This window comes from Tachyglossus aculeatus, chromosome 1 (genome assembly GCF_015852505.1).
Source record: "Tachyglossus aculeatus isolate mTacAcu1 chromosome 1, mTacAcu1.pri, whole genome shotgun sequence".
Classification (NCBI taxonomy): Eukaryota; Metazoa; Chordata; class Mammalia; order Monotremata; family Tachyglossidae; genus Tachyglossus; species Tachyglossus aculeatus.
The window spans coordinates 159609556-159621015 of NC_052066.1; positions in this window are offsets into that span (position 1 = coordinate 159609556).

Sequence of the window (11460 nt, forward strand, 5' to 3'; positions counted from 1 at the left end):
ATAATAATAATGGCATTTGTTAAGTGCTTACTATTTGCAAAGCACTGTTCTAAGCACTGAGGGGGGATACAAGGTGATCAGGTTGTCCCACGTGGGGCTCACAGTCTTAATCCCCATTTTACAGATGAGGTAACTGAGGACCAGAGAAGTTAAGTGACTTGCCCAAAGTCACACAGCTGACAAGTGGCAGAGCCGGGATTAGAACCCATGACCTCTGGCTCCCAAGCCCGTGCTCTTTCCACTGAGCCACACTGCTTCTCTATCTCTATCTGATGATTTTATATCCGCACCAGTGCTTAGCATATAGTAAGCACTTAACAAGCAGCACAATTATTAACCATGGGATAGTTGCCTTCTTTGACCCCTGTGCTAATGGTTCAGGACCTCCAACATTTCCTGCAAACATTCACGAAGTTCAGTTTAGTGGATCCTTTGTCTACTGCTATTGCCTGCACACCTTCCTGTGGAAACAAGTGTCTGTACACTTGACACCTCCTGTGAAAAGTAGTTCCTTTTGTTTACCTTGAACCTGTCCCCTTAAAGCTCCAGGGGTGCCCATTTTTCCTGGTGGTGGGATAATACATGCTAGTCTGGCCCACGCTCTTCGTGATTTTGTAATCTTCATTTTCTTTGTCAGTCTGCATCTTTTCCAGTTGAAGAGTCCTAGCCTTTTCAGGCTCTCCTCTATAGTAGAAGTAATGAAGCAGGTTACCTTTCCTCTTCATGGCAAGTGCCAGATGAATGACGACCCAACATATTTTATCCAGGTTCTCTCTCCCTCTCCTCCTTTCTCCCTCTCCTCCTTTCTCCCTCTTCCCTTCTCTCCCTCTTTCCCTCTCTTCCTTTCCCCACTATACCTCTCCCTCTTTTTCTTTCCCCTCCTTTTTATCCTTCCCTCCTCCTCCTCCTGCTCCTCCTCATCCTCTTCTTCCTCCTGCTTCTCCACCATCTTTTCCTCCTTCTTCTCTTCCTCCTCCTTTTCCTTCTCCTCCTCTTCTTTCTCTTCTTCCTCCTCTTCCTTCTCCTCTTCTCCCTCCTCTTCCGTCTCCTCCTCCAACTCCCATCCTCCTCTCTCCCTCCTTTTTTTTCCAAAGGAGTCCTTTAACCTGTCTTCCTCCTTCTAACCTACCAAAAAAGTTATAAGCTTGGCTTCTGACTCTGTTTGACTTAGCTGGCAGAGTAAACAGAGAAGGAAGGGAGTAGATTGTGTTAAAATCTGATGATCAAGCAAACTAATTGTCTGGGCCTTTACTTCTCCCAGGCTGACAGGAGCAGTTTGCTGTCCTTTCTGTTTACCACTCTCTTCAAATGCGACCACAGTAAAATTAATGTTATGTGACCAGGTATCTAATGATACCCTCTCAGCCCTCTCCTCTGCCAGACAAAACTATTTCTCCTCCTTTATTGACACCCATGCCCATCATCCCCGTCAGCTCTTCCATACATTCAACTCCCTTCTCAGGCCCCCAGTTCCTCCCCCTCATCCTTCCCTCACCCCCAACGATCTGGCCTCCTACTTCATTAATAAAATTAAATCCATCAGGTCTGAGCTCCCCAAAGTCACTTCCCCACCCCCTTCTCCAACCCCCCAGCTCTCAACGCTCTCCACTACTCTCTCATCCTTCCCAGCAGTATCCTCAGAGGAGCTCTCCTTCCTCCTCTCAAGTGCTACTCCGGCTACCTGTGCTTCTGACCCCATTCCCTCTCATCTCATGAAATCTCTTGCTCCGTCCCTTCTCGTAACTTCCATCTTCAAACACTCACTCTCCACTGGTTCCTTCCCCTCTGCCTTCAAACATGCCAATGTCTCTCCCATCTTCAACACGCTATCCGACCTTGGCTTCACAGACTCCGTCCTCTCCTGGTTCTCCTCTTATCTCTCTGGTCATTCATTTTCAGTCTCTTGCAGGCTCTTCCTCCCCCTCCCATCCCCTTACTGTGAGGGTTCCCCAAGGTTCAGTTCTTGGTCCCATTCTGTTCTTGATTTACACTCACTCCCTTGGTGACCTCATTCGCTCCCACGGCTTCAACTTGATGACACCCAAATCTACATCTCTGCCCCTGCTCTCTCTCCCTCCCTCCAGGCTCACATCTCCTCCTGCCTTCAGGACATCTCCATCTGGATGTCTGCCCACCACCTAAAACTCAGCATGTCCAAGACTGAACTCCTTGTCTTCCCTCCCAAACCCTGCCCTCTCCCTGACTTTCCCATCACTGTTGATGGCACTACCATCCTTCCCGTCTCAAAAGCCCGCAAACTTGGTGTCATCCTCGACTCCGCTCTCTCATTCACCCCTCACATCCAAGCCGTCACCAAAACTTGCCGGTCTCACCTCCGCAACATTGCCAAGATCTGCCCTTTCTTCTCCATCCAAACCTCTACCCTGCTCGTCCAAGCTCTCATCCGATCCTGTCTGGATTACTGAATCAGCCTCCTCTCTGATCTCCCATCCTCCTCTCTCTCCCTACTTCAATCCATACTTCACGCCGCTGCCCAGATTGTCTTTTTCCAGAAACGCTCTGGGCATGTTACTCCCCTCCTCAAAAATCTCCAGTGGCTACCAATCAACCTATGCATCAGGAAGAAACTCCTCACACTCGGCTTCAAGGCTCTTCATCACCTCGCCCCCTCCTACCTCACCTCCCTTCTCTCCTTCTACAGCCCAGCCTGCACCCTCCGCTCCTCTGCCGCTAATCTCCTCACCATGCCTCATTCTCGCCTGTCCCTCCTGTCGACCCCCGGCCCACATCATCCCCCTGGCCTTGAATGCCCTCCCTCCCCACATCCGCCAAGCTAGCTCTGTTCCTCCCTTCAAGGCCCTACTGAGAGCTCACCTCCTCCAGGGGGCCTTCCCAGACTGAGCCCCCTCCTTTCTCTCCCCCTCCTCCCCCTCTCCATCCCCCCGCCTTACCTCCTTCCCTTCCCCACAGCACCTGTATATATGTATATATGTTTGCATTTATTACTCTATTTATTTATTTATTTTACTTGTACATATTTATTCTACTTATTTTATTTTGTTAATATGTTTTGTTTTGTTCTCTGTCTCCCCCTTCTAGACTGTGAGCCCACTGTTGAGTAGGGATCGTCTCTATATGTTGCCAACTTGTACTTCCCAAGTGCTTAGTACAGTGCTCTGCACACAGTAAGCGCTCAATAAATATGATTGAATGAATGAATATTGAGGCATAAATCACTTGCCTCCACTAGCCTGGCACCACCCTTTCTAACACCAATTTGTGCCTGGGCAGTGATAGGGCTTGAATTTGGTTTCCAAGCCGCTGGTCTCTATTCTGTATGATACCTTGATGCCTTCAGGGTTCGTGCTCTGAGAGATGAATGGGGACTTTAATGAGTCTGTTGAGTGTCCTCCCTCTGAGGTTAAGTAGTCAAAATAAGGATAAATTATTCAGAGGAAAGGCATGTTTTGGTGAACCCTTACTCTGGGGTTAGTTCCTTGATTGCTGGTGAGTAAGGTGCAGAATGCCACTTTTGACTTAGGCAGCAACTGAGTATGCATCCAGCTATGAAGATATTTCTTTGTCGGGATTGAATGTGCACTAGAATCCCTGATAATTATTTAAGAGTGCTAAGTGCTAAGAGCCCAGGACCCATTCCACGTACCATCTTATAAAATCAAAGGCCTGTCCCTAGTTAAGTAGATCAATCACTGATTTTTCCTGAGCCCTTACTCCTTCAAAGCCAGTGCTGTCTAGGGGATAGAGCACAGGCCTGGGAGTCAGAAGAACCTGGGTTCATTCATTCATTCAGTCGTATTTATTGAGCGGTTACCTTGTGCAGAGCACTGTACTAAGCACTTTGGAGAGTACAATACAACAATAAACAGACACATTCTCTTCCCACAATGAGGTTCTAATCCCAGCTCTGCCATTTGTCTGTTGGGTGACCTTGGGCAAGTCACTTTGCTTCTCTGGGCCTCAGCTACCTCATCCATAAAATGAGGATTAAGAAGATGAGCCCCATGTGGGACAGGTACTGTGTCCAACCTGATTACCTTGTATCTACCTCAGTGCTTAGAACAGTGCTTGGCACATAGTAGGTGCTTAATAAATACCATAATTATTTTTTATTATTATTCTTTTTATTATTACCACTTGAGAGTGCAGTAGAATTAATAGACATGATCCCTACTCTCAGGGAGTTTACAGACCAAAGGAGTAATGGATATTTTGAGGCAGCTGAATCCCAGATCCTTGTCAATGTTAGGCAAATAGGAGTCTCAGACCTGGGATTTCCATGGAGTCAGAGGACCTGGGTTCTAGTCCCAGCACTGCCACATGTCTGCTTTGTGACCTCGAGGAAGTCACTTGACTTCTCTGGGTCGCAGTTTCCTCATCTCTAAGAATTGAATCCCTGTTCTCCCTCCTACTTAGACTGTGAGTCCCATGTGGGACAATGATTGTCCCCAACCTGATTATCTTGTCTCTACCCCAGCACGTAGTACAATGCTTGGCACAAAGTAAGCATGTAACAAGTACCATTAAAGAAGAAAAAGGCCCCTTTCCAGAGGAATGGACTTACTGCAGAATTCTAAGGCAGGAAGGGATATGAAAAAGATTATCCAGTCCAATATCTTGCCTTCAAACAGGGCTGTACACAGATGTGAGACTCTACCTGTGGGAGGGAACGTGTCTACTGACTCTATTATATTATCTTCTCCCAATTCAGTACAGTGCTCCGCACACAGTAAACACTCAATAGATTGATTAATTACCCTGCTTTTAAATCCTCCTGGAGAATTCCACAACTTTCCTCAGTAACCCTTTTGAGGTCAGAATTTGATGATTTTTCAAAGGTCTATTCAGGTTACAGAAGCTTAAGTCTCAATTTGGCCAGCCCTGACACACTTCTTAGATTCCAGAGCTGTGACTGGTTACTCTTGGTCAGCCTCAGGTAGCGTGGTCATCTGATTCTCACTGCTAAAGAGAGCATGGCCTCCAATTACTTACCCAAAGTCCCTGGGAGCAGATCACGGATAACGGATACCAGAACCCACAGACACTTTAGAAAGTCTCCGAATGATAGCCATGATATTAGATCTTCAACTGGGCAGAAGCCTAGACCTCAGGTGGGAAAGGGAGGAGTAAGTTCCCCACTTAAAACCGGGAGGAATTTGACTTCTGGAGATTCCACGTCACTGCCTCATCTTAAATTATAATTAGAAACCTGAAATCCCTTTTTAGCTTTCTTGAAGCCAGAGTCTGGCATGTTGGACTTGATTGATCCTGCACATTAGGGGATCCACAGCTTTCAAGAAGCCTACACTTTTTGTGCTTGAATAAAAATAAAGCTGCAGTTCTGAAAAGCTCAGCCAGCAATCTTTTGCCTTGCCTGATTAAAGCAGTGAGCAAAGTGTAATTTACTCCTCCTCCTTTCACCAGTGAGCCCTTGGAGCAAATTCCTTTGTTTATAGTCTGGCATGTCTAAAGCACTTCAAGTTTCCAGTGGGTTTTATTAGTTACTCTTCCCAGTGGCCCCATGAGGTTAAGGTCTGGGCTGTATGACAGATCCCCTTTTTCAGATGGGAACACCGAGGCCCAGAGAGGTCATATCCGGTCTAAGGTCTCAGAGCAAATCAGAGTGCAGGCCGACATTCCCAGCCTTAGACGGACAGGTAGACAAAGCAATACACAAACAACTGTATGACTCGCCCACAGACAACCATGGACAAAGAGCCTAAACTGATGAATTTCCCACCGGATGAGTGAATTTTCCTGGAACACCTCCCTGAAATGTCTCTTGAAACATAGCTGTCCACTCTTCAAAAAACTTACATGGCTACCCATTTAACACTGCACCAAAGTAAAACAACACCCCACTTTTTAGAAAATGGCTCTCTTCATGCACTACTCTCCCATATGCAGATCTCTCCTCCCAAGCTCACTTGTAGCTGGGCCTCACTCTAGGACCCCTTGTTGTTGTTTCTTGTTAATGGTATTTGTTAAGCACCTGCTATACCAGTCAGTCAGTCATATTTATTAAGTGCTTACTGTGTGCAGAGCACTGTAGTATGCACTTGGGAGGGTACAATGTGACAATAAATAGACACATTCCCTGCCCACAATGAGCTTACAGTCTAGAGGGGGAGACAGACATTAATATAAATAAATAAATTACAGATATGTACACAAGTGCTGTGGGGCTTGGAGGGAGGATGCATAAAGGGAGCAAGTCAGGGTGATATAGAAGCGAGTGGGAGAAGAGGAAAGGAGGGCTTAGTCAGGGAAGGCCTCTTGGAAGAGATGTGCCTTCAATAAGGCTTCTGTAAACCCATTGTTGAGTAGGGACCGTCTCTATATGTTGCCAACTTGTACTTCCCAAGCTCTTAGTACAGTGCTCTGCACACAGTAAGTGCTCAATAAATACTATTGAATGAATGAATGAATGAAGTGGAGAAGAGTAATTGTCTGCCAGATATGAGGAAGGAGCACATTCCAAGATAGAGGGTGGATGTGGGTGAGGAGTCAGTGGTGAGATAGACAAGAACGAGGTATAGTGAGAAGGTTAGCATTAGAGGAGTGAAGTGTGTGGGCTGGGATATAGTAGGAGAGTAGTGAGGTGAGGTAGGAGGGGACAAGCTGAGTGCTTGAAAGTCAATGGTGAGGAGTTTCTGTTTGATGTGCAGGCGGATGGGCAACCACTGAATACTAATACTAATAATGGCATTTATTAAGCGCTTACTATGTGCAAAGCGTGGTTCTAAGCGCTGGGGAGGTCACAAGGTGATCAGGTTGTTCCACAGGGTTCTTGAGTGGGGAAATATGACCTGAACATCTTTATAGGAAAATGATCCAGGCAGCAGAGTAAAGTATGGACTGGAGTGTGGAGAGACGAGAGGCTGGGAGGTCAGCAATGAGGCTGATATAGTAACCAAGGAGGGATAGGATAAGTGACTAGATTAATGTGGTATCAGTTTGGATGGAGAGAAAAGTGTGGATTTCAGGGATGTTGTGAAAGTGGAACCAGCAGGATTAAGGGATGGATGAATATGTGGTTTGAATAGGAGAGAGGAGTCAAGGATAATGCCAAGCCTTGTGAAATAGGAAGGATTGTGGTGCCATCTACAGAGATGGGAAAGTTGGGGGAGAACAGGGTTTGGCTGGGAAGAGAAGATCTGTTTTAAACTTGTTAAGTTTGAGGTGATGGGAGGACATCCAAGTAGAGACATCTCAAAGGCAGGAGGAAATGTGAGACTACACAGAGGGAGAGAGATTAGGGCTGGGAACATAGATTCTGGTATCATCTGCATAGAGATGGTAGTTGAAGCCATGGGAGCAAGTGAGCTCTCCAAGAACTTGGGTGTAGATGGAGAACAGAAGGGGAGCCAGAACTGAACCTTAAGGGACACCCACATTTAGGGGGGAGGGGAGGCCCAGGAGGAGCCTGTGAGAGAGTCAGAGAATGAGTGGCCAGAGAGATAGGAGGAGAACCAGGAGATGATTGTGTCAGTGAAGCTGTTCCAGGAGGAGGGCATTTCCGACAGTGCCGAAAGCAGCTGAGGGGTTGAGGAGGATTTCAATGGAGTAAAAGTCATTGGAATTTGAAAAAAAAATCATTTGTAATCTTTGAGAGGGAGGTTTCTGTAGAGTGAAGGGGTTGAAAGCCAGATTGGAGGGGGTTGAGGAGAAGAACTTGAGACAGTGGGTATAGACAACTTGCTCAAGGAGTTTGGAGAGGAAAGGCAAATGGGAGATGGGGCGATAGAGGGAGTCAAGGGGTCAAGGGTGGGCTTTTTTCAGATAGGGGTGACATGGACATGTTTGAAAACAGTGGGGAAGAAGTCATTGGAGAACAAATAGTTGAAGTTGAAGCAGTTAGGGCGGTAAGAAGGGAGGGGGAAAGTGTTTTGGTAAGGTGTGAAAGAATGGGGTTGGATATGCAGGTGGAGGGGGTAGATTTTGAGGTAAGGAGATCTCCTCTTGAGATACTGCTGGGGAAAATGTGAGCATTGAAGGTGGAGAAGGGCATGGGAGATTTTAAGGAGATTTCACCTTATAGTGTCAATTTTCTCAACAAAGTGGTTGACCACATCATTGGGGCAAGGAATAGAAGAGGTGGGGGGATGGGATTTTGAGGAGGGAGTTAAACATCTGTAAGAATTGTCAAGGGCAATGGGCCCAGATGTCGATAAGGATGGAAAAATAATTTTGTTGGACAGAACAGAGGGCATCAAATTAATCAGGTTGGACATAGTCCATGTCCCGCATGGGGCTCTGAGTCTTAAGCCCCATTTTACAGATGAGGTAACTGGGGTACTTCAAGGCTCTCCATCACCTCGCACCCTCCTACCTCACCTCCCTTCTCTCCTTCTACAGCCCAGCCCACACCCTCCACTTCTGTGCTGCTAACCTCCTCACTGTGCCTTGTTCTCACCTGTCCTGCCGTTGATCCCTGGCCCACATCATTACCCTGACCTGGAATGCCCTCCCTCCACACATCCACCAAACTAACTCTCTTCCTCCCTTCAAAGCCCTACTGAGCGCTCACCTCCTCCAGGAGGCCTTCCCAGACTGAGCCCCCTTTTTCCTCTCCTCCTCCGCATCCCCCCTGCCCTACCTCCTTCCCCTCCCCACAGCACTTGTATATATTTGTGCAGATTTATTACTGTATTTATTTTACCTTTACATATGTACTATTCTATTTATTTTGTTAATGATGTGCATATAGCTATAATTCTATTTATTCTGATGGTTTTGACACCTGTCTACATGTTTTGTTTTGTTGTCTGTCTCCCCCTTCTAGACTGTGAGCCTGTTGTTGGGTAGGGACCGTCTCTATATGTTGCTGACTTGTGCTTCCCAAGCGCTTAGTACAGTGCTCTGCACACAGTAAGCGCTCAATAAATACTACTGAATGAATGGATGAAAGTACAGTGACTTGCCCTAGGTCACACAGCAGACAAGTGGCGGAGTTGGGGTTAGAACCCAGGTCCTTCTGACTTCCAGGACTGTGTTTTATCCACTAGGCCACACTGCTTCCCCTTTCTCATGATGTACCCCCAGTCAGGATTCCACCCCCGGGATCTGCAAGGCCACAGCTTTTCCCATTGTCAAAGCTCTCCTAAAATCCTACATCCTCCAGGAAATTTCCCCAGATCCCATCAGTCCAGCAGCTCACTTTCATACTTCTAGATTCCATTCCCACCCTCAGGAATTATATGAATAAGGATATTTTAATTTGCCTAGTCAATTATTTTTTCAGCTGTTTCATCCTGTTGTATTGTACTGTGCTACCTATTACTTCCTTTTACTTCTTCCTGCCCCCTCTCTTTGTGTATCATTTTTGTTGGACTCTCTGATTAGATTGAAAGCTCCTTGAGGTCAGGGCAAGTGTGTCTTCTTGCTGTTGTACTCTTCCAGGGGCTCAGTACAGTGCTTCACAGTTAATAGCTACTATTGACTACTTTCACATATATATAACCTCAGTTTCCTTTTTACTGTCACAATATCCTCCATGCTATTTCTTTAGTTCTTCCTCTAAACTGTAAGCTCCCCATTTAATCAGCAAGGGCCTTGTTGACAGGGAATGCCACATGTTTGCTGTTTGCTATGGGCAAGTCACTTAACTTCTTTGTGCCTCAGTTACCTCATCTGTAAAATGGGGATTAAGATGGTGAGACCTATGTGGGACAGGTACTGTGTCCAACCTGATTATCTTGTATCTGCCCAGCACTCAGTACAGTGCCTGGCTCATATTAAGTGTTTAACAAATACTATAAAAAAAGTCTACAAAGTTTGTTATCTTATACTTTCCCAAGCATTTAGTACAGTGCTCTGCATACAGTAAGTGCTTAATGAATACCATTGATTGATTGATGGATTTGTGGCCTAGTGGATAGAGCATGGGCCTGGAAGTCAGAAGGACCTGGGTTCCAATCCTGGCTCCACCACTTGTCTGCTGTGTGACCTTGGTCAAGTCTTTTCACTTCTCTGTGTGTCCGTTACCTCATATGTAAAATGGGGATTGAGATTGTGAGCCTCATGTGGGACATGACTGTGTTCAGCCTGATTTTCTTGTATCTACCATAGTGCTTAGTGAAGTGCCAAGTACACTGTAAGTTTTTACAAATACCATAGTGTTATTATTATTATTATTATCCTCCTCATCATCTCCATCCCTGATGTGCTAGCTGGGACTCCACTTCCTCTTGAAATATTTCATACTTGAGCAAGAGGATATTCTTCTCTTGAGCAGCTCCGAACATGTTACCTTCATGTGGGTCCCTGGGCAGGACGATAGCTGTGGGATTTCCCTAAAGGAAACTACAAGCACAAAGAAACAACCCAAGCAAGTCCTATGGGGTTTGCTGACAGCACAGAGCCTGGAGAGCCCTGCAGGTGGTGGGGGAGGGAGAGGTTGGTAGTGGAGTTTGGGACAGGGCATGGAGAGCCAGCTGAGCCTCTGCCATGGCAACAACACAAGGAGCAAAACGTGCACTACCCACAGCTGCCTGGGCACTTCCTGCCTTGTAGTTGGCGGAGTGTACGGCACCCAAGAGCTTGGCTTGAGAGAGGGGCTGTTTACCATGCTAGCAGATGCCACTCCACAGGAGTAACTGGCTGCATGTCAGAACAAGAAAGCCTGGATGCCCTGCTGAAAGTGCAGCGCAGACAGGCAGAGGGGAGGAGGGAGTGGGGCAGCAGAGGGAAGGTTTCGACTCAAGCAGCCAAGAGCCCAGGTGAGGATTTTTCTATAAGGGCTAAGCCCATTGGTTTGGGTGAGTGTTGTTCTGAGCTCAGCTTGGAGCATCACCGTGGCATTTTCCCCAAACCTCATATGCTGACAATCCATGAGCTTGCCTATGCTGTTGTTTCTTTGTGGGGTAAGGAAATGAGTGTTCACCAAAGGGAAATGGCACAAGGCAGACCAATAAGCAAGAGCAGCATTATACAATAATAAAATAATAATAGTAATAATAGTAGTATTTGCCAAGTGTTTACTGTTGTGCCAAGTGCTGCAATATACACTAGAGTAGGCACAAAATAATCAGATCACACATAGTCCCTGCCCTACAAGGGGCTCAAAGTGTAAGTAGGAAGGAAGAAAAGGTGTTGAATCTGCATTTTACAGATGAGGAAACTGAGGCACAGAATAGTTATGACTTGCCACAGGTCACACAGCAGGTCAGTGGCAGAGCTGGGATTAGAACTCAGATCCTCTGACTCCGAGGCCTGTCATCTTTCTACTATGGCACACTGTTTCACCCAAGTGAAGGAATGAAATCCATCAATCGATAGTATTAATAATAATAATAGTAATGATGGCATTTATTAAGTGCTTACTACATGCAAAGCACTGGTCTAAGCACTGGGGAGGTTACAAGGTGATCAGGTTGTCCCACGTGGGGCTCACAGTCTTAATCCCCATTTTACAGATGAGGCAACTGAGGCACAGAGAAGTTAAGTGACTTGCCCAAAGGCACACAGCTGACAATTGGT